Raw genomic sequence first — 22,675 nt, 5'->3', positions numbered from 1 at the left:
AGTTAAGGATTTTTAGCCACCAATCTACTTAAAGGTCTCCTAATACTGATTTTAGAGGCTTCATAAATAAAATTAGTTCATTTTTGGGCAATTTCCTCAAGAAGTACCAGCACAAAGAGGTATATTTGGATAATAGGAAAGTAATTAATTGTTAAATAGTAACTCCTTATTTATTTATATTACAAGAAATCAATCAGTAAGTCATAATCTAGTTTAGTGAGACTTAAGAAAAAGTATTAATATGAGCCTCAAACTTGAGCTCTTCCTTTCTATCTATACAAAAATACTATATTAGAAAAACCTATCTAAATAACTTCTTAAACTTTTTCTACTCACAATCCCTTTTTGCCAGACAAATTTTTATGCAATCCTAGATATATAAAATAGGTATACAAATCAAACATTTAATTATAACAAATCATAAAGAAATTTATTTTAAAACAATTCTTTGTATACACATAATTTTACCATTTATTTACCAATTACTAAAGATGAAAGCAAATTTGAATACTAATGAAATGGAAGTACTTGCTTATGTTTACATAAAGAATTAAATCTTGTAAAGGCCTCATTTCCAAAATATATAGAGAATTAACTCTAATTTATAAAAAATCAAGCCATTCTCTAATTGAAAAATGGTCAAAGGATATGAACAGACAATTCTCAGATGAAGAAATTGAAACTATTTCTAGTCATATGAAAAGATGCTCCAAGTCATTATTAATCAGAGAAATGCAAATTAAGACAACTCTAAGATACCACTACACACCTGTCAGATTGGCTAAGATGACAGGAAAAAATAATGATGATTGTTGGAGGGGATGTGGGAAAACTGGGACATTGATTCATTGTTGGTGGAGTTGTGAACGAATCCAACCATTTTGGAGAGTAGTTTGGAACTATGCTCAAAAAGTTATCAAACTGTGCATACCCTTTGATCCAGCAGTGTTACTACTGGGATTATATCCCAAAGAGATTATAAAGAAGGGAAAGGGACCTGTATGTGCACGAATGTTTGTGGCAGCCCTTTTTGTAGTGGCTAGAAACTGGAAACTGAATGGATGTCCATCAGTTGGAGAATGGCTGAATAAATTGTGGTATATGAAAATTATGGAATATTACTGTTCTGTAAGAAATGACCAACAGGATGATTTCAGAAAGGCCTGGAGAGACTTACACGAACTGATGCTGAGTGAAATGAGCAGGACCAGGAGATCATTATATACTTCAACAAATACTAGATGATGACCAGTTCTGATGGATCAGGCCATCCTCAGCAACGAGATCAACCAAATCATTTCTAATGGAGCAGTAATGAACTGAACTAGCTATACCCAGAAAAAGAACTCTGGGAGATGACTAAAAACCATTACATTGAATTCCCAATCCCTATATTTATGCACACCTGCATCTTTGATTTCCTTCACAAGCTAATTGTACAATAATTCAGAGTCTGAATTCTTTTTGTACAGCAAAATAATGTTTTGGTCATGTATACTTATTGTGTATCTAAGTTATATTTTAATATATTTAACATCTACTGGTCTCCTCTGTATTTTATGTATTTATGTAATTTTATGTATTTATTCTAAGAAGAGATCAGGCTATTAAATTAAAAAAAAAAAAAAAAAAAAAAAAAAAAAAAAAAAAGAGAGAGAGAAAAAAAAAAGAATTAAATCTTGGCAAAGTATTTGATATCTTTTACTGTTGCCAAATTTTTCATGACTCCCACATTCAGTTATGTGACCCCATCTGGGATCACAACCCACAGTTTTAGAAACTTTGATCTAAGGGACTGTTTCTTTATTTAAAATGGAAAAACCTTTTTATAATTAAGTAATTTTCTCTCTTTTTGGGCAGGGAAGAGAAATTATAAAAGTTTTTTTTTAAAGATTGTCTATTGTTCCTATATCCAACAGCAAAACTACTGTAACTCAGCCTATACTTCTAAGAGGATTAGAAGTGAACCCAGATTAACAACCCAACTCTTAGATAACTCAATTTGTAGACTATATCAGTAATTTACAGTAAGGAGAGTACTGGAGAGAAGATTTCTTGGTCATGTAAGTAAGGATGTGCAACATCCTTTTCAGTTTTATGCCAATGAGTGACATTTACACAATAAGATGTTGTCATTGTTGCATTTGCATCTTTGCAGAAAAGTTCTTTGCTGGCAATTTTAAGGCGAGTAGTTAGTAATCTTTATGATGCAACCAGAGATTTAATACAACTGATAAAAATCAGTAAGGCTCCAGAACAAGGGTTTATAAACTTTTTTCTACTATCTTGGATTCCTCTGTCAATCTGGTGAAGCTTATGGATCTCTTCTTAGAATAAATACATAAAATTACATAAATACATAAAATACAGAGGAGACCAACTATGCTAAAATATACATATTTTAATAAATACATAGACTCCAGAAGCCTTGTTAGAGAGACATTGGAAAGAAAAAGAAGACAATCTGGACATGTCTGAGAGATCAGGATAAATATGGAATATTTCACGGCAGATAGTAGGCACTCAAAAGTTTAAAAAGTTGTATTACAACAACATGAGGAGAAATTTTTATTAGTCTGGATGGAGAGTAACAGAAAATAATTAAGTTCAGTATTATAATAAGTAGGAACCGTCTTTAGTTCTGCCTTTGTACCACCAATGTGCCTTGCAAAGTGTGTTCTAGATTAAATGATGGGTCACAGAAAAAAAACGATGCATTTCTGTTCTTCAGAGACAAAAGGCGTTAGATCACCTCCACAAGGCAGAATCTTAAGAGTTAATTATCACTGGCAAGCAAGCAATGTCCATTTGTACTTTTATAACTTATGACTAGAAGAGTTGTGAGGGGAAAATGGAAAGGATATCTTTTATAAGTCTAGCAATGCCACTTCCACCTTCTCTTCCCCACAGGGCACAAGGAATTATTTTTTTCAAGAAAGCAGAATACCAAGAAACTCAAGGGCCAAATACGATATAAAACAAAAGGAGTTACTTTTTGGAGTCCCTGCTATGGATTTCTAGTGATCTCAAAGGTTATGCTGATTGTTGGGAAAGAAACACTTACCAGAAATCTTTCCGGCTTTTTTAAAGATCAGGTTGGCTGAATGGCTCGTGGACAAGAAGACAATGATGGGATGCATCAGATTTTCTGACAGGTCTGCAACTAGTCAGTAAATTAAGCCCATATATCAATGGAGTATTTATTTAAAATCATTCTTCTTGGTTCTTTAACTTCAGAAGTTCTTTACCTGAGGAGAAGAAATAGATGCTAGGTAGATTGTCTCAAATTTTTCATGTTTGTTGATAACTATGAAGTCCTTTTAGGGTTACAACAGGAGAGTGGCCTAGACTTTGTTGGGTTATGTAACAAGGAATACTAAATTGAGCATACATTGTTGCATGGGACACAATTTCTTATCTCTTAGCTATCAGGAAATCTAGTGTATATCATTTAAGGTGGTATGGCATTCTATTAGGGTGATTAACAACAATTGTAACACATACGTGACCACTGTATAGCAGAGGTTGAGGGATGTTTCTTACAGGTCTCCCCAGTATCCACTATTGTAATCCCCAAATGCTTCAAGGTTGTAGTACTGCTCCCCAAATCATTACCATCATCATCTGGGATGATGATAGATACATAATCACAAGCTGACTGTAGGAATTCAGTCTACCTATCAAGAAAGAAGAATGGGAAAGCAACTGAAAGAAAGGAAAACAAATGCCAAAATATTAGGCAAATATTGAAGAATTTCGAGGTAAGAGTAGGGCTTGGAAGTGATATCTTGAAGGAAGAGAGAATAAGGGAGGCTATAATATTACAACTTGGTTTTTAGTTTTAGCACTAGACAGTATCTATAAAAATTAGCTAAGCTGCTAATGGCTGAATCCAAGTTAAAAATCCAATTTTTTTTAAGGAGGCAGAAACTAGAATTTATTAAAAAAAAAAAAAAAAAGTTGGTTTGCTTTCAATTTTTAAAGCCATCCTAGCAAAGAAAAAGTTTCTGAATTGAAGATGTTTGGTAGATAAAGGAAATCAATAATGAGTTAAGCTATATAGGTTTTAACTTACTTAGGTTTCATAATATTTGGGAGTTACCCATATATGTACAAAATTTTTAGTTTTTTGAAAGAAATTTGAGACAAGTCTCTGCCCAGACTAAGTCTCTAAACACCTGGAAATATAGCTAGCTAATCTCACCACTTAAAGGTATGGAAGCCTTAACAGGGTCATATTTGGCCTGGGCTGGCTCATCACTCCCTAGTTAGCCCCCTGTGTCAGAGGATTCACATCTAGGATTACAAATATGAGTTATCACATGTATGTGTATAAGGTGGTTTTTTGTTTGTTTTTACTATATGGTACACTGATAATTTATAGGAGAATGTTAAAAAAAAGCCAAACAAACCCTACTATTATTATTTCAGTGTTGAAATACTGATTTGAATTGTTATCTCCATACCACACAGATTAATCTTTCTTCTAATAACTCAGAAAATGTTCAACTATCAAATCAAGAAACATAATTTTAAAAGATTTTCAATCTGTAGCACTTTTTCTGATCACCTTGTGAGTTCTTGCCCTATGTAAGTTCTCCATAAAACAGTCTTTTTGGTAAGTGAACATTTGGCATCTGAAGAACGTGGCCAACCTAATGGAATTGTACTTTCTGCAAAAGAGTTGGAATGTTTGGCAGTTTAGTTCAAGAAAGGACCTAGGTTTCTGCTATCTTATCCTGCCAAATGATCTTCAGAATCTCCATAAGACAATTCAAATGGAAGTGATTCAGTTTCCTAGCATGGCACTGGTAAACTGTCTAGGTTTCACAGGCACACAACAATGAGGTCAGCACAATGACTACCAAACTGAAAATCTGCAGAGCCAATCTAATACCTCTCCTCTCCTCCATTTTTCTTTGGAGTCTCTTAAACATTAAGCTATGTTGGAATCTTTACAAACTGTTAAGCCATTGGAGTTGATTTGATCTTAGAAAGAGATATTTTGGGCCAGAACTTGAAACAAGGTACTAAGTGGAACTGATAGAAACAATGGTTAAATCTAGTTTAGCACTGATTTAATCCTACAACAAATAATGGTTTCCCAGTGATATAATGATGGGTGTGTAATCAGTGCACAGGATATAAGCAAGAAGCTCTCAGGGCCACAGAAGACTCTAGAAGAAAGCCTACAAGCCCTATTTTTGAGGCAAGAAAGATTCATCTTATCTTCTACCTTGGTGCTGGCTGGAGGCTGAAGAAAGCAGAGGTAGAAGCCAAGGACAAAGCTGCAAGAGCTCAAGCAGAGAGTTAGGCCTCAACTAACCGGGCTATTTTGGAAGGAGAAATAAGCGTTGGCATTTTTACCAGCTGGCTACGATTTTGGAGTAATTATTTATTTTAACTGAAACTAAGACTGCCTCCAGAAAACCTTCATAAAACTAGATCTGGCAAGGCATGTGCCAACCTCATTATCAATATGTATATCCCTGGAAAGTATAGTACCAAGGGAAGTGAATTTATCTACACCATTCAAAATGTCTCCATTTGTAGTCGATGGTACCACATATAGATGGTGTGGTGCTGGTACTGGCTGATAGAGAGAGCCTTTGTTTTCTTGGTGTTAATTGTTAGGCCAAAATTAGCACAAGCAACAGAGAATCAATCCATACTTTGTTGCATCTCAGCTTTGGAGGCTGCACTGAGTGCACAATTATCCACAAACAAAAAATTATGCAACAACACTCCCTCAACTGTAGTTTTTTGTAGCCTTTTCAAATTGGAGAATTTATCATCAATGCAATAGCTGACTTTGGATGCCATGTTTGGCCTCATTGAAGCCATGTGACAACATGGTTGAAAATAACAGGCTAAAAAAAGCAAGAGTCAGTAAACATTTATTAAGTGACTACTATATGACAAGTACTGTGCTAAGAATTGGGGCTCTAAAAAGAAGCAAAAGATAGCCCCTGCCCTCAAGGAGCTCACTGTCTACTGAGTGACTTATCTAGGGTTACATAGCTAGTAACTAGCTGAATGAAGCTGGATTTGAATTAAGGCCTTCCTGACTCCAGAGCCAACACTATAGCCAAGGTGCCACCTACCTCTCAACACCAAGACATCAAAGGAATACAAAGAATTGAAACAAATATAAAAGATTAAGAAACATTTCCAAATACACAAGAAATCAGAGGATATGACAAGCACTATATGCAAAAGAAGAAATGCAAATCCGCATAGAGTGAATGACACTTGAACCTTATCTGAATAATAGGAGGAAATGCACACAGATAGGTAAACAAATATATTTCACTTGACAGGGAAATTGGAGAGAAAAGGGGAGGAAAGGGGGAATAAGAAAGTAATATTAAGAAAAAGAGATTAAGCAAAATAAGTTCTAACAGAGTAGAGAAATATTTATAGACTCTTTGTGGTGGCAAAAAATCTGAAACTAAGGAGATGAGTTGAAGAATAGGTGAACAAGTATATGAACATAATAGAATGCTATTATGCTTTGAGAAATAATGAATTGGATAGTTTCAGAGAAACCTGAGAAAGTTTTATGAATTGATTCAGAGTGAAGTGACCAGAATCAAGTGAACAATTTATATAATAACAAAAACATTGTAAAGATAAACAATTCTGACTTAGGAACTGTGATTAAAGCAACGACTATTCACACAATTCTAGAGGACTTATGATGCTACTTGAGGACTACATACTACCCACTTCCAGACAGAGAGATAATGGACTTAAAAGATTTAGATAAAAACAAAATAAAACAAAAAAACACCTCAAAACTTTTTTTGGACATGACCAATGTGGGAATTTTCTTTTGCTTAAACTATAGAGGGTTTGTTTTTCTCTCTTAATAAAGGATGGAAAGGAGTTGAGAGAAAGAGAAAGCAAACTTTTGTTGACCTAAAAAATAAAATTGAATTAAAAAAAAAAAAAATCAAACATTTAAATAAACTAAATTCTAATGAGAGAAAGATCAATTTTAGCTGCAAAAAAATCGAGGAGGCACCTAAATTATGTTTTAAAGGAAGGGAAAGCACTGCAATACATAGAGAAACAAGCTAAATTGTACTTCAAATTTGCATTATTATATATGAATGCAGAAAGGAAGTGAGCAAGACAAGAATGGGGAAAAGTTTTGTAGTTTGGCTAGAAGCTAGACTGTATGGAAAGCATGTAATATGAAATAAACATGAAAAGGTAAATGATATTGAAACACATTTCCTTCCTCTCTCCAAGTAGTAGTAGTAATAATAGTAGTAGTAGTAGTAGTAGTAGTAGTAGTAGTAATAGTAGTAGTAGTAGTAGTAGTAGTAGTAGTATTAATAGGCTACAGTTGTGGAATCTTACATAATAGCATTCCCAGTTACTTTACTGGATGGTTTTGCTCAAATGTCTTTTGTCTGCTGTAAAAAAATGACATCAGGGAGAAAAATCTATGAGAAGTAATTGTTATGTTTTAAAAATTGGCAAATAAGACATTTAATTTTTTAAAAAAGGCTAGAAAATTAGGCTGAAGCTAGCAATACCAGGTGAGAGTATTTTTAAAAATCTTATAGGCAATGGTGAGTTACTAAAAACTGTTGCATAGGGGTATGGCATAGTTAGCACTGGGCTTGGGGAAGGTTACTTGATGGATTTCTGAGAGACTGAACCCAAGAAAATCAGAATGTCACTACAGTGATGAAAGTGATGAGGGCCTGAACTAAGCCAATGAAAGTGGAGGGGACAAGGAAGGCACAAGATAGACTAAAAGGAAAATAACAAAATTTTCTACTTTTACTTGGCACCAAAGAGTTGGAACATTTCACCAGGGAAATAAATTACTGTTACCATTAGATGGTATCTATGAACTTTATTTTATTTTATTTTTTAAAATAACTTTTTATTGACTATCTATGAACTTTAAAAGAAAATCATTTCAACAATGATTTCAATAAATTCATTTCCTTTGTGATCTTATATATTTTATTCTATGCATATGAAAATATTCTGAGAACAGTTATGTAGGCTCTGTCAAAGGAATTCATGACACAGAAAAGTTTAAAAGTAATGGAACAGCAGGCAAGTTTTGATAATTCAACAACACATTTTATATACTTCATCTTAATTTTTTTAAACCTGTCTTATAAATATTCAATGGAACATTTTCTCAGGATCCTCATTTTAAAAATAGTTAAGATATAGATTACTGTTCCAATAAAAAACAAAAACAAATCACCAAGAACTGCTAGTGCCAATGTCAAATCCCTAGGAGTTCAATTTAAATACAACTCAATAATGGATCTGCTGAACAATGATTATTTCAGTGGAGAACTCAAAACTTTTAAAAACAATAAATTAATGCCATACTCTTTAATATACAGCTCAAAGTCCTAACATTCAGAGCTACTTTTAGGTTGGAAGGGCTATATCAAATAGAGAATTTTTTAAGGACTGATATTTTCTTCCATGTACCGGTTCCCACAAATTCTAGAAAACATTTTTAAAAATTAAAATTTGTTTAACACACATAAAAAAACAAGTCTTATTCTTCTAGTTGGCATACCTTTATAGAATGCTACACTTTCCTCTAAGCTGACTGATTGTGAATGAAATGCTTTGGATAAAACAGTTGAGATATCTAGAATTCTGTTCAAATATATTATAACAACAAAATAATACTATCAGATTTACCTCTGCAAGCTTCACAATAAAATATATACTAAAAGGTACTCTAACTGCAATTAAAATGAAAGAAACAGGTACTGTGTGGAACTGGACATTGCTATTACTTGTGAATATATATGGCAGAACATATATATATATATATATATGTATATATATATATGTTCTGCCATATATATATATATGGATCCAAACCCCAAAATTCATTTATTCAACATTTACTGAGTACTTACTATGTGTAAGCCCTTGAAGGTAGATGCTGGAGAGAGATACAATGATGAAAAAGACCCTGTTCTTTCCTTCAGGATTTATTCATTCATCAGTCAGAGAGGTAACAATTCATTAAGTCTCAAAGATGTTCAACACATGGTTTAAGGAACTGGGGATACAAAGATAAAAAAATGAAGGGGTCCCTGCTCTCAAAGGGTTTCTATATTTTTTTAATTGTGGTTTTTTATTAGGTTCTATGTAAATAGCTTACATCCATTTAAAAAATATTTCCATATGAGTCATGTTGGGGAAGAAAAATCAGAACAAAAGGGAAAAACCATGAGAAAGAAAAAAACAAAAGGAAAAAAAGGTGAAAATAGTATGCTTCAATCTGCATTCAGGCTCCATAGTTCTCTCTTTGGATGTGGATGGCATTTTCCACCCAAAGTTTTTGGAATTGCCTTGGATCACTGAATATTGAATCAGTAACTACTGATCATCATACAATCTTATTGTTATTGTGTACAATGTGTTCCTGGTTCTGCTCATTTCACTCAGCATCAGCTGTATATAGGTCTTTCCAGACTTTTTTGATATCAGTTTGTTCATCTTATAGTACAATAGTATTCCATAACGTTTATATGCCATAACATTTTTAGCCATTCCCCAACTGAAAGGCATCCACTCATTTTCCAATTCTTTGACACCACAAAAAGAGCTGCTACAAACATTTTTGTAAGTCCTGTTTTCCCTCTTTTAAAGAAAAAATATCTCTTTGGGATACAATTCCAGGGGCGGCACCAATGGATCAAAGGATATTATGCAGTTTTACAGCCTTTCGGCATAGTTCCAAATTGCTTTCCAGAATGGCTAGATCAAAGTTTCCATTTTTATTCGAAGAAATGAACAGAACATCGAATAAGTTAAAGTATTATTGGAATACAGAGTGGGTGGTTAAATCAGGGAAATAGATTTCTTATTTATTTAAATTTTTTATGGAGGATGGTGGTAGCAGTTACATTTTAAGTTCCAAATTATCTCCTTTCCTCCCTACCCACTAGAGAAGGCAACTACTAATGAAGATAAATATATTTTTATGTAAAACCATACAATGTATAACTATTTATTACTTCTTTCTCTGGAGGTGAATGGCATCTTCCTTCATAGATCCTTTGTAGCTGATCTGAGTATTTATAATACTCAGAATAACTTAGTTGTTCACAGTTATTCTTCCAACAATATTGCTGTTACTGTATACAACATTCTCTTAATTCTGCTCTGGTTTTGGATTTTGCCACCAGTTTGCTATTTTGAAAGAGAAATGGTTTTCATGTTTTTGAAAATAAAAAGGGAGTATTGTATTATATTGTTGACATTTTGTTTCCTTTCGGTTTTTAAAAATAATAATAGCACTTATATAAACTTTTTAAGGTTTGCAAAGTACTCTACAAATATTATCTCATTTGATCCTTACAACAACCCTGGGCAGTGTATGCTACCATTACTACCATTTTGGACATAAAGAAGCAGTAAGACAGAAGTTAAGTGACTTGCTCATTTGTGGTTAATAAGTGTCTTCAGTAGAATTTGAACACAGATATTCTTGACTTCAGGGCCAATACCATCCACTTTGTTCCCTAGTTACCACATTAAAGTGTCATTTTTCCCTTAAAATATTCACTTCCCTCCCTAGTCAATTCAACCTTCCCTAGTAACACAGAAAAACTCAAATAAGAGGATGATGTACTTGATCATGAGTTCTCTGGAGCAAGATTGGTCATCATAATTAATCAAATTTCAATTGCATTTCAGTGTTATTTTTATTTATTTTAGCACTACAAAACTATGGAAAACCACTGTTGATGAACTATGTACCAGCACAGTACTAGGATACAAAGAAAGGTAAAAGAGTCTTCAACCTTGAGGAGCTCATACTCAAATGGGGGAAACAGTACAGGAATAATTATATACAAACTACATTCAGCATAAAAGAGAAATAATTAACAGAGAAAAGGAACTCGAATTAAGAGCCTGTAAAAGGTGGGATTTTATTTGAGACTTGAGTGAAGTCAGAAGGTGGAGATGAAGAGGGAGGGCATTCCTTGTATAAAAGATGAAGTATCTTAGAATTCAGACACTTTGACACAAGGAGGCTGTATCACTAGATCCTAGAGTACAATGCATGTGTGAAGGGATAAATATGGGAAGACCGGAAAGGTAGGGATGAGAAGCCAAGTTAATGCAAACAGGATTATACTTGATCCTAGAGGTGATTTGGAACCACTGAAGTTTATTATGTAGGGGAATGATAAGGTCAAAACCACAATTAAAGTAAAAGATTTTAAAATTTTTGTTTCCTCAAACTACAGAAGTACTTTTAATTTTTAAAGAAAAGAAAATGTTAGATCTTCTCTTTTTATACTGGGGGATTGGATTTGCTGGGAAAAATATGGAAGCTTGTTTTCAGGAAAAGAGGGGGAATTTTAAGCCTGGCGTAAGATATAGCAGATTCTAAAGTAGTGAGGTCTCTTTATTTTGTTGTTAGTACAAACCATCGACCTCTCCATCAAACAGATCATCACTGAAACACTTAGCCAAGAAAAGTAATAGTCTAGCTCTTTCAAACAAATGATCCAGGAATCAATGATTCACTGTTTCAAATATTTCCTCATAACCGATCATACTACTGCCTGATGACAGCTTAAGTTTCTTTTCCCCAAAAACAAGAATTTGGTACCATAATGCCAAAGAATTGCTAAATGAATGACTACAAGAAGGAAAGAACAGACTTCAGACAATAGACCACTTTTCCTTTCAGTTTCCATTTGTTACCAGATACTGTAATGTGCATATAAGTCAAACAGAAAGTAAAATAGTACAAAAAGCAATAATGTTTATAACATATTGCAAATTGTCACAATTAAGAAAATAAATTTCTAATTAAGTAATATGAAGTGGAAGGACATTAGTTTTGAGTTAGAGAACCTAGATTCAAAATTCTACTTCATTATTATTATGTTATGATTTTGAGATATCATTAAATGCATCTGGGGTCTCAACTTCCATATAAACAAAATGTAGAACTTACACTAAATCTGCACTAGTCAGCTTGAAGCTTCCTGACATTATATGATATATTATCACAGATTTTAATAAATAAAATTGTAAGAAGTTTATTAAATTTTATTTAATAAATAAAATTGAGAAGGAAAAATAGACTTCAAGTCAAAAGTATTCTTGAAGCACAACCAAAATTTTTGGACACATTTTAACTAAAAAACCTGAGTATCTGGGAAAAGAAAGGAAGAACAAATGTGAAACATTTTATTATAATTTAACTTTTTTTTTTCAGTAAAAAACAAGCCCAAAGGTGTTGATTAATATATTGTCACTGTTGAAAAGTGTTTAAATGATTAGGCCTTTTAACCAGGTTCTTGGCTCTTTTTGCTTTGAAATAGGATACTGTTGTCTAGATATTCACTTTTTTTCGGATTGCACATCTCATCAGTAAAGAATTTTTGAGCGTATGTACCAACATGTATATGACTACTTATGTACATATAAATGATATAGATACTATTATACTAATGAAGTACCTCTTAAAACTTATATAAAAATAAAAATTTAAAAAGCATGAGCTAAAGATAAAATTTGATCCCAGAAACAACAAAGAGCAACTAAAGTTTAATGGATCGAAGTAAGTGACATAGTCAGACCTATGTTTTAGGAAAAACACTCTGGCAACTGCCAGAGTCTAGAGGATGGCTTGTTGAGGGGAGACTAATTAAGAAACTATTCCAATAGTTCAGGCAAGAGGTAATGACCTGAAATAGGACTGTGGATATGTGAGTAAAGAAAATAGATTTGAGAGCTCTTGTAGTAGCAGAAACAGTAAAGTTCAGCAAGTGATTTGATAAATAATTTAGGAAAAGGGAGGAGTCAAAAGATGACACTAAGGTTGTAAAATCTAGATGAATGGAAGGATAGTGTTACCCGGGGGGGGGGGGGGGGGGGGGGGTTGGTTTAGAGGAAAAGAAAATATAATGAGGGTCTTGGGATCATTCTATGGCCTCCTAGAAGTTACACAATCCACATTTTAGAGACAACTTAAATGACAATTTTTTCTGCAAGTATGCTTTAAAATAATGGAGTCAAATAAATAGAAATGGAGGTCATTAAACCATATATAAAGATCACTATGGGTCTTATACAGACTTAGTTTTAAAAATGGACTATCGGGGCAGCTAAGTGGTGTAATGGTTAGAGCACCAGCCCTGAAGTTAGGAGGATCTGAGTTCAAATATGACCTCAGACACTTAACACTTCCTAGCTGTGTGACAAGTCACTTAACCCCAACTGCCTCAGCAAAAAAAAATTTAAAAAAAAGGGGGGGGGGAGAGAATTAACTATGTTTCTTTGTATTTTTCTTCATCTTGCTAAATATGAATTACATTTTAATTTGTCTGCAGCTGCATTCTGAAGTGTGGTGGGCCATGTGGCTATGTGTTTGATAACTCACAGACTTCTAATTCTCTATCCTCTCCTGGTTCTCTTCTTATCTGTCCAACCACTGCTTCTCGGTTTACTTTGCTGGTTCTTCATTCATGTTATGCCCAGTATTTATGGATGTAACCCAAGGTTCCATCCTAGGTCCTCTTCTCTCCTATTAGCTACTAAGAACCAAATTATTATCTCTACACAGATCTTTAGCCAGAGTTAAAGTTATCAGTAACTGCCTTTTGGACATTTCAGTATAAATGTCCTGTAGATAGCTAAAACGTAGCATGTTTGTAACAAAACTCATGATCACTTCCCCAAATCCTCCCCCTCTTTCTAACTTTTCTATTATTGTAATGGGCATCACCATATCACACAGATTTCATAAATTTACTATCAACCTTGACTCCTACTTTCATTTTCCCAAGTAACCAATTTGTTTCCAAATCATGTTCATTTCTCCATTCAGAACATTTCACAACTCCCTTTCTCTCCAATTCACTCAACCATAATCCTAGTTCAGGCCCCATCACATCCTGCCAGGACTATTGCAACAGCCATTTAATTGGTCTCCCTGACTCATCATCTTCCTTTTACCATTTTCCATTTAGCTGCCAAATGATGTTCTAAAGTGAAAGATTAAGTATGTAACACTTCCTTCCCTCCCACCAATGAGGCCTAGTAGCTCCCTAATATCTACAGGATCAAAGATAAATGCCTGACATTAAAGCTCTTCAAAACCTGATCCTTCCCCACCTTTTCAATTACACTTCCCAAGCCTTCACACATGCTCTGAGCCAGCAATGCTGGTCTAGTTATAGTTCTTCAAACATGACAACCAAGTCTCCAAGCTTTGCACTGGCTGTCCCCTATACCTGGAGGGAGTGTTCTGTCTCTACTTCCATCTCTTCCTTTCCTCTATCCTTTCTTTGACATTCGGCTCAAATCCTAGTTTTTGCAAATTATCTTTACTTGTCTTTCCCCTTCAGACTGCTTTCTACTTATCTGTGTGGAACTTGTCTGCATCTAAGTTTTCTGCATGCTGCATGTTACACTAGGATGTAAATTCATTTTGGGCTGGAACCATATTTGACTTTTTCTATATCCTCAGCAATTGGCACATAGTAAGCCATTAATAAATACTCCTGGACTGACTGATTTTTGGGGTAAAGAATTAGTGAATTTCTGAATTGAAACAGTATTTAGATGAACACAACAATAAGAGCAGCTGAAAAATTATGATAGTATTGAGGTGCAAGTGGTAAGTGAGAATCCTGGCAAGAGAGATAGGAGAAAAGTGACTTTGGATCATCTTTGACTTTGAACAATTAAAAAAAAATTTTTTTTAAATAAAAATACCCCCCCATTCAAATTCAAATTGATTGCCCATGATTATATATGTGGAACTGGAAGGGGCCTCAGTACATCTAGTTTAAATTCAGCATTTTGTGGATAGGAAACTGAGGTTTATGGAGGTTAAATAACTTGCCCAAGATAAAAATGTAGTGTCTGAAGTAGGATTTGAACCTCAAAAAGTAAGGGAAATACTTTTTGAAAGAAAGACAGAATCACCAGACTTAATTGAAATAAGTGAATCTGAGAGGAACAATATCATTAATAAGTAATTAATTTTTGAAGTCTCCTCAAAAATTGGGGAGATGTACCTGAACATATAAAATTTCTAAAAGAAAAAAAAAAGTAATGATTTCATGTTGGATAAAGAGGTCATTTCCCTCACACAGCAAACAATAAAAATGATTTAAAAAGAAAAGATAATAAGGAATTAGAATCTTTTATTCTTAAAACACCATGGGGTAAAAATCCATAAGAAAAGGAATTCTAAACAACAGGAAAATTCTCTTGTTAATGAGAAAAAGCACAGAAACTGAATGGACTGCATGAATAATTTGACCCCATTCTGAATATAATGAGATCCACTTAAGATGAAGTCTGAAAATACTCAATTAAATACACTAGAAAATGATGTGCAATAAATCAGACCTGGGAATAGTGAGTGCTTGCACAGTATCTCAAACATAATAGAAATTCAAACATTTGTTTAATGAATATATTCTAAATTTTAACATATGGAAAATAATATTGACATGTTATAGTATAATACATTAGTGTAATTGTCTATTCAACTGGCATACATCCAGGCTAAAAGTTGACTGATTGACAATGGTTAAACTGGGAAGATTATAGTCATATTGTTATGATAAAAGTGATAAAAGTAAAATATTCTTTTTCAGAAGGATACATTTTCAGCACATGCCTTTAGATCTAACTTTCAGAACCCAAGTTCTAGTCTTATACCTAGCTATTCCTTATCAAATTTCCAATTTTTGTACCAGAAATAACTATTTTAACTTATTAATATAGTTGGCCCTGGAAAACTAAAAGAAATGAAGCTAAATAACTGTCAAATAACATCTGCCTGCAATTTGCCATTACTAGTAATGGTATCCTTCCATTCCAAGTATATTCTGGCTTTTGATTTCTATTCAATTTCACAATACTGCAAGTGACACTACTGTATTCTTCTTCAAAAGTGTCCCTGGAGAATCATAAAATCACACACCCACACACAACATGTGATCTTGACTGTTATTACTATTTGAAATGCTCCATTTAAAATAGGGTTAAGAGCATATTCAAAAAAAATGATAATCAAAATTTAAAGATGATAAAGTATATTCTTCTTTATACTAATCTAATTTAATTTTGTCATATGCAAGACATATAGGTAGTCACTGAGGGACTTACATAGCTCATACAACTCCAACTGGGGCAGGTGTAATCATACACTGATAATTAAACATAAAACATTCTTTAATTTAGGTTCTCTTGGCAATATATATAATATTTCTAACTTTTCCCATTCAAAAGTGACCAATATTCTGCTATGAAGAAGGCTAAAATGGTACTTCTTTATGTAATTTAAATACTAACTACTGAAGGAATGTTTGATTTGTTGACATGGAAGAAAGATCATATTCATTAAAACATGGAAATATAGGGGCAGATAGGTGCCCTGAAGTCAGGAGGACCACCAGCCCTGAAGTCAAGGAGGACCCGAGTTCAAATATGGCCTCAGACCCTTAACACTTCCTAGCTGTGTAACCCTGGGCAAGTCACTTAACCCCAATTGCCTCAGCCAAAAAAAAAAAAGGGATATATTTTCTACAATCCATCTTAATTTTAAAATAATTATAGGATCCAGAAATAACGAATCTCTGGACTAACTAACAAATGACTAACATTGTTGTTGGTTTTTTAAAGGCACTTTTTCAGAAATAACTAATGAATACCAGATTTTCAAAAAAAGAAAGATCTTGAATATAAAATAATTCTACAAATGTAAAACCAAACCCAGTAATTGTAAAATAGGAAAATGTCATACATTCAGAAAATGATGAATAGGATCAGTATCTTCCACAGTGAGCTGCCACAAAAATTTGATTCAGGAAAACACAATTTTTAATTGAACAAAAAACAACCAAATATCAACATATATTAGTAGAAATTTTGAGATTCAGAACTGAGAGGGACCAGGAAAAACAATAGAGAATCTGAAAGCTATGCTCTTTTTTCAAATACTAACCTTTTAAATCAGAACTTCTCCTTCTCCTTGATACCCCTTCTTTTCTCTAGGTTCCATGACACTATTTTGTCCTGATCCTCCACATACCTTACACTCCTCCTTAGTCTCTTGGGTCAAGTTACTCTTACCCATTCACCAGTACTCTTTCTGGGGTACTCTTTTCTTTTCTAAATTATTTCATGGGGTGATTTCATCAGCTCCTATGCTTTTAATTATGATCTCCACAGTGATGATTCCCAGATCTACTTATCCAGCCCTAACCTCTCTCCAAATGTTCAGACTTGAATCTCCAATTGTCTATTAGACATCTTGAACTAGATGTCCTACAGATATAGTCGTCATATTCTAAACTGAACTTTTTATTTCCCTCCTCAAAATTTCCCTTGATGAAGAAATCATCATCCCCCAAGTTATCCAAGCTCATAAGCAAGATGTCACTTTTGACTCCTCACTCTCATTCCCCATATTTAATCTGTTGCTAAGATTTATTGATCTCATCTTTGTAATATCTCTAGAATAATACTTTCCCTCCTCGCCTCTGATATTGTGACCACTCAGGTATCCATCCTCATCACCTCACATCTGGATTACTGCAATAACCTTCCAGCTTGATTCTCTGCCAAAAGTCTCGATGGCTTTAAAAAATTTTCACAATCTGGCCACTTCTGCCTTTCCAGTCCTCTTATACCAAACTCCCTCTTATATACTCAGCAATCCAGTGACATTATCTCACTCTGAACTCCAAGCATTTTCACTGGCTGTTCCTCTAGCGGAATGATTTCCTTCCTTATCTCTGCCTTCTGGCTTCCTTCAAGTCCCAGCTAATGTTCTATCTTCTCTGAGGAGCTTTTTTGCATTATTTCTAATTTATCCCATGTATATCTGGATTGTACTTAGTTGTTTTCCTTGGGTCCCCCGTTACATTGTGATCTCCTTGAGAGTAAGGACTGTCTTTGGACTTTCTTGGTATCCTCAAAAATTAGCAAGTGTCTGATACTAGACGGAGCATCTAGATGGAGCAATGAATACAGAACCAGTCAGGAAAACCTGCCTTGGACACTTAATAGCTATGTGATCCTGGGCAAGTCACTTAACCTCTGTTTGCCTCAGTTTCCTTATTTGTAAAATAGTTAACAATATGTATATCCCAGTTGTTGAGAGGATTAAGTTAAAATAATTGTAAAGCATTTAGCACAATGCCTGGTATAAGCTGTTATAAAGATGTTTATTATTATTATTAAATGATTATTTTTCAATAAATATTGAGATCACTTGGCAAAATTACAACTATAAAGGGAAACATTAAAGTTATCTGCACACAAAGATGTAGGAAAGAAAAAGGAAGATTAGAAAAGCTTCCTCAATATTTAGTATATTGTTTTATATATATTTCCATTTTCCTGGCAAAAAATAAAGCATCCTATGGATATTTAAAATGAAATTGTGGGAAACACATTTTAAAGCAATCTATTTAGTTTTGTTTTGCTTTTTCCCTCTACAGTCTCAATACTAAATATCATTGAGGGCAAGGAAACTAGTGTTTTCTTTTTTCCAGCATACAGTAGATCAAAAATGCTAAATATTCAAGCAACTATAAACTTTTGATCCTAAAGGATTCAAAGTACAAGATTTTGTCACTATACACTCAATGAAGTTAAAGCCAGATGATTTTACCCACTATTTTAACATGGTTTAGAAACATTTGTGTGACCTAGAGAGAAGACTGCCCTTTTCTGGGTTTCAATTTCCTCATATGTAAGTAAGGGGGTTGGATTAAAGATAGGAGGGGACACATGGCCTACTCGGAAGAGTAATGAATCCAGATTTCAAAGAAAGAGACCAACTGGCCAAAATAACTTCACCTCATTGGGCCTTAGTTCCCCATCATCACAGGGATGAACAACAGCTGCAGTACCTCCTTTTCACAGGACTATTGTAAAGAAAATGCTCTACACATCTTCTTAAAGTGTTTTATAAAATGTACCTACTCTTATTCTTTTCACTTCCAGGTGTAAGTCCTATAAATTTATTTGAAAGAATCCTGGCCAGAGAAGCAGAACTGCATAGCCCCAGTTCTGTCCCTCATAATTTGATGTGGCCTTGGATAACACCCCTGAGGTCTCTCAGGGCCTCAGTTTTTCTAGTGGCAAAATAAATGGGGAGCCTGGGTTAGATGGAGCTTAGAATTTAGAACGAGCAGGGCCTTAGAGTTCACCTAGTCCAACTCCTCCCTCCTCTTACAGAAAAAGAAACAGAGGCCCAACGAAGGGAAGGGGCTCGACCAAGGTCATATAAATAGTAAGTAACAAATATAAAGTCCGAACCCAGGTCCTCGGACACTAAGCCTAGTACTTAACATCCTGTAACCCTGTCCTTAAGATTCTTTCTAGCTCTCAATCTTGACGCCCCCCTTTCCCGCTCCAGCGGCTTCCCACCTGCAGGAGCTTCGCCGCCCCCTCCCCCCGCCCCCAACATCCTACCCTTCTCCCCTCGCACCCAGGGTACCTCATCCCTCCGCCCCTTCCACTGCGCCCCCGGCAAGCCCCACCCCGCCCCCCAGTCTCCCTCCTTCAGCTTCCCCAGCGGCCCCTCCCCCGGGCCGGCTCGGGCCGCTCCCCTCCCCGACGGGTGCCCCTCCAGTTTCTCCTTCCGCCCTCCGGCTCCCCTTGGAGATTCCCGCAAACCAGGCGGCCGGGGCCCCGTGACTGACTTTTCGTGGTCTCCGGTGGGACGGAGGCACGGTCTGCGGCGCGGCGACTCCTTTGTGACAGCTCCGGACTGGCGATAAAGATGGACGCACAGCCCCGGCACTGCCATTCCGCGTTGAACCCTCCCCCGCTCCGTAACGCCCAGGTCCGCCCTCCCTCCCGTCCCCTAGGAAACACCCACCTCACTCCCTGTTGGCCTTTTCCAGAGTCAACCAATCGGTATCCAGGTAGCATGATCAGGTGACTCTCCTCCCGTTTTTGCCCCTCCCTCACCTTAGCTAGCCAATGCTCACGCTAAAGTGTGAAAAGTTCAATCAGATTGTCTGGGCTTTGGATTGTTGTATGGAAGAGCCGGGCTCCCATTGCTCGATCAGCGGCAGCCGAAGAGGAAGAGAGAAAAAGATTGGCCAATCTGCCTCGGGGAAGGCGGGCTCTACGGTGCACTAGAGGGAGTGGAAGCCCTGAAGGGTCAAAATCATTGAAAAAGCAAACTCGGTGGGGAAAAGTGAGGCCTTGGTGGCGGTTGAGGAGGGTGGTCGCTGCTGAGGGGGTCTCGGCTGAGGTGTGCAGGTAGGTGAGTGTGGCCGGGTCTGGAGGCAGAGGCTTCTCGGGCGGAGAGGCCTGCATTCCAGGCCTCCTTTTTAAAGAGCAGACAGACAGTTATTAAGGGTTGGGACCTAGGATTTGGAGGGGGATGCTCTGACCGGGGGCTCCTGAAGAGGCGGGAAGCCCACCCCGGCCTCGGAGGGCGTGTGAGTCACGGGCTAGAGGGAGGCAGCCTTCTCCGAATGCCCTCCGGCAGCCGATTCCGCCGACAGTCGCGTCCCAAACGGGGTAACTGCCTGACGGAGGAGGGGGCGCAGAGGAGGTCCAGAACCTTGGGAAGGGGAGGAGCGAGTTCAGGAAGAGGGACCTCGGTGCCCGGAGAACGCGGAGAGCCGCTGGCTGGGGACTCACACTGGCGCCGGGGGGCGCGGGGGGCCCCGGGGGGCCCCGGGCCTTAGGAGCGCGGTCTTGGTGCTTTGAGCTCAGTCGGGGCTTATTAAACATTTACCCCAGAGCCAAGCGCGCCTGTGCCCGACCCAGGCGTACTGCCGGGAAGAGGAGGAGAAAGAGCCCGAGCCGAGGAAGGGGAAGAGCAAGATCTGGGCCCGGCGGACTGGCAGACTAGAGAGGGAGCCATGATATGGAGAGGGAAAATGTTGGGAGTGGGGGAAAGGCGTCATAGACGAAGCGGCATCTGACCTGGACCTGCAAGGAAACAGACTTCAGCCGCCGGAACGGCGGTGTCAGTCAGTACGCGTTAAGCATTTGCCTGTGCCCTGTGCAAAGCGCCGGGGCCCCTGCTCTCAAGAAGCCTCCTATTCTGTTTGGGGAGGCAACATGCAAAGGACGAAGTCCAAACGAGCCGTTTGCAAGATAAATTGGAAACGATAGAGGGCGGGCATTGGCGTGAAGAAAGGATGCAGATAGAAATTCCTTTGTAGGACTGGGGGGCTGGGACCTAGAGTAAAGGAAAATTAATTGTATGAGGAAATTATGTGATCCCAATTGTAGAGGGCCTTGAATGCTTGGATTCAGCTTCAGAATAGCGTTTTTGCCAAGGCAAATTACTTTTTCCCCCTATTATTTGATAATGAATTTTTTTTAAAAAGTTAAGAACCACTGCACATCACCCTTCCCCAACTCCCCTACCCAAAGAAAAGGAAAAAAACAAAACATAGATTTTTATAGTGATCATGCCCCCAAACATCTCATTCTTCATACTGATCCATTACTTCTCTATGAGGAGATGATTAGCATTCTCATCATCAGTCCTCTGGAATCATGATTAATTATTGCACTGGTGAGAGTTCTTAAGTTTTTAAAGTTGTTTAATTTTATAATAATGATTTTTCCTTTTTCTGTTTGCTATGCTCTGCCTCTCAGTCCACACACATCTTCTCAGGTATCTCTTATTTTTTCACTTACATTTATTACATTCATATTCCATGATTTATTGAGCCATTCCATTATTAATGGGTACCTCCTTAGTTTTCACTTCTTTGCCACCACAAAAAGAACTGTTAGAAATATTTTTCCTCTTCTATAGGCCCAGTAGTTATGTTGCTGAGTATGTACATTTAGAAATTTGGAAGGCATGGTTCCAAATTGCTTTCCAGAATACCAATTCATAACGTCACTAACATTAATGTGTTGTTTTTCTTCAGTTCTTAAAACATTTGTCATTTTCATTTTTTTGCCCATTTCAATCTGATAGGAGTGAGGTACAACTTCTAAATTTGAGGTACAGATTCTAAAAATTTACATTTTCCTATTAATAATTTGGAGTATTTTTCTATGACTTTAGAAGCTTGAATTTCTTTCTTTTCTGGTTCCCAGGCAACTAATTCACTATGACTTTAAATTTGTAGAATAGTTTATCTCTATAAAAGGAATTTTCTTACCTACAGTTACCTACTTTCTTGAAACCATTTTATCTGAATCTCATAACGACTCTGCAATGTAGATTATAATAGCATTGTGTTCATTTCACAGATGAATTACTGAGGTTAAATGGCTTGCCCACTACTAAGAAGTGCTTAGAAGTAGGTCTTTCTGACCAAATCTGAGATACATTCTTTACAATATACCTTGCTGCTGTTCCACCTATCTTTGTAAGCTAAATCCTGGAAGATCTACTAAGAGTAAAATACATCCTGATATAGAAGCTTCATAAACAGTACATCTGGAAGTCAGAAGTCATAATTTATATGTCCATGTCTGATACAGATTAGGAATACTGAAGCCTTTTGCCTTCTTGACTTTGTTTTGTAGTGGAATAAAGTAGCTATAGAAAGAGTTTACTAAAATTTTTATTAAGCCTTTTAAATCCTGAAAGAAAAGTGGCAGTGTAAGTGAAGACTATTGTCTTGGGCATAGTTCGTTAAGCTTAGATAAAAGCAACTCTTGTCGACTTCCAGATTGAGGC

At 36.3% G+C, this 22,675-nt stretch overlaps 2 protein-coding genes across 16 annotated transcripts in view; one reads left to right on the top strand and one right to left on the bottom strand.

The window, feature by feature from the left end:
- RSPRY1 (ring finger and SPRY domain containing 1) overlaps positions 1 to 19,964 on the bottom strand; it is a 61,150-nt gene extending 41,186 nt beyond the window's left edge. For 2 of the 8 annotated variants that reach the window (XM_031954546.1, XM_023494220.2), the window contains exons 1-4: positions 19,707 to 19,792; positions 8,919 to 9,064; positions 3,505 to 3,677; positions 3,065 to 3,248 (exon numbers count right to left, since the gene is read on the bottom strand). The gene's annotated coding sequence lies outside the window, so the exon portion shown is untranslated. Of the gene's footprint in view, positions 1 to 3,064; positions 3,249 to 3,504; positions 3,678 to 7,368; positions 7,425 to 8,918; positions 9,065 to 19,706; positions 19,793 to 19,885 lie in introns of those variants that run through there. The other 6 variants (XM_031954548.1, XM_031954547.1, XM_031954549.1 and 3 more) reach the window with 6 other exon arrangements.
- Positions 19,206 to 22,675, top strand: part of PSME3IP1 (proteasome activator subunit 3 interacting protein 1) — a 38,356-nt gene continuing 34,886 nt past the window's right edge. For 2 of the 8 annotated variants that reach the window (XM_031954556.1, XM_012553843.3), the window contains exon 1: positions 20,176 to 20,274. The gene's annotated coding sequence lies outside the window, so the exon portion shown is untranslated. Of the gene's footprint in view, positions 19,295 to 20,098; positions 20,279 to 20,892; positions 21,551 to 22,675 lie in introns of those variants that run through there. The other 6 variants (XM_031954555.1, XM_031954554.1, XM_012553845.3 and 3 more) reach the window with 5 other exon arrangements.

This window comes from Sarcophilus harrisii, chromosome 2 (assembly GCF_902635505.1).
Source record: "Sarcophilus harrisii chromosome 2, mSarHar1.11, whole genome shotgun sequence".
Lineage (NCBI taxonomy): Eukaryota > Metazoa > Chordata > Mammalia > Dasyuromorphia > Dasyuridae > Sarcophilus > Sarcophilus harrisii.
The sequence above is the reverse complement of the archived record's forward strand: the minus strand, read 5'-3'. Positions and strand labels throughout refer to the sequence as shown.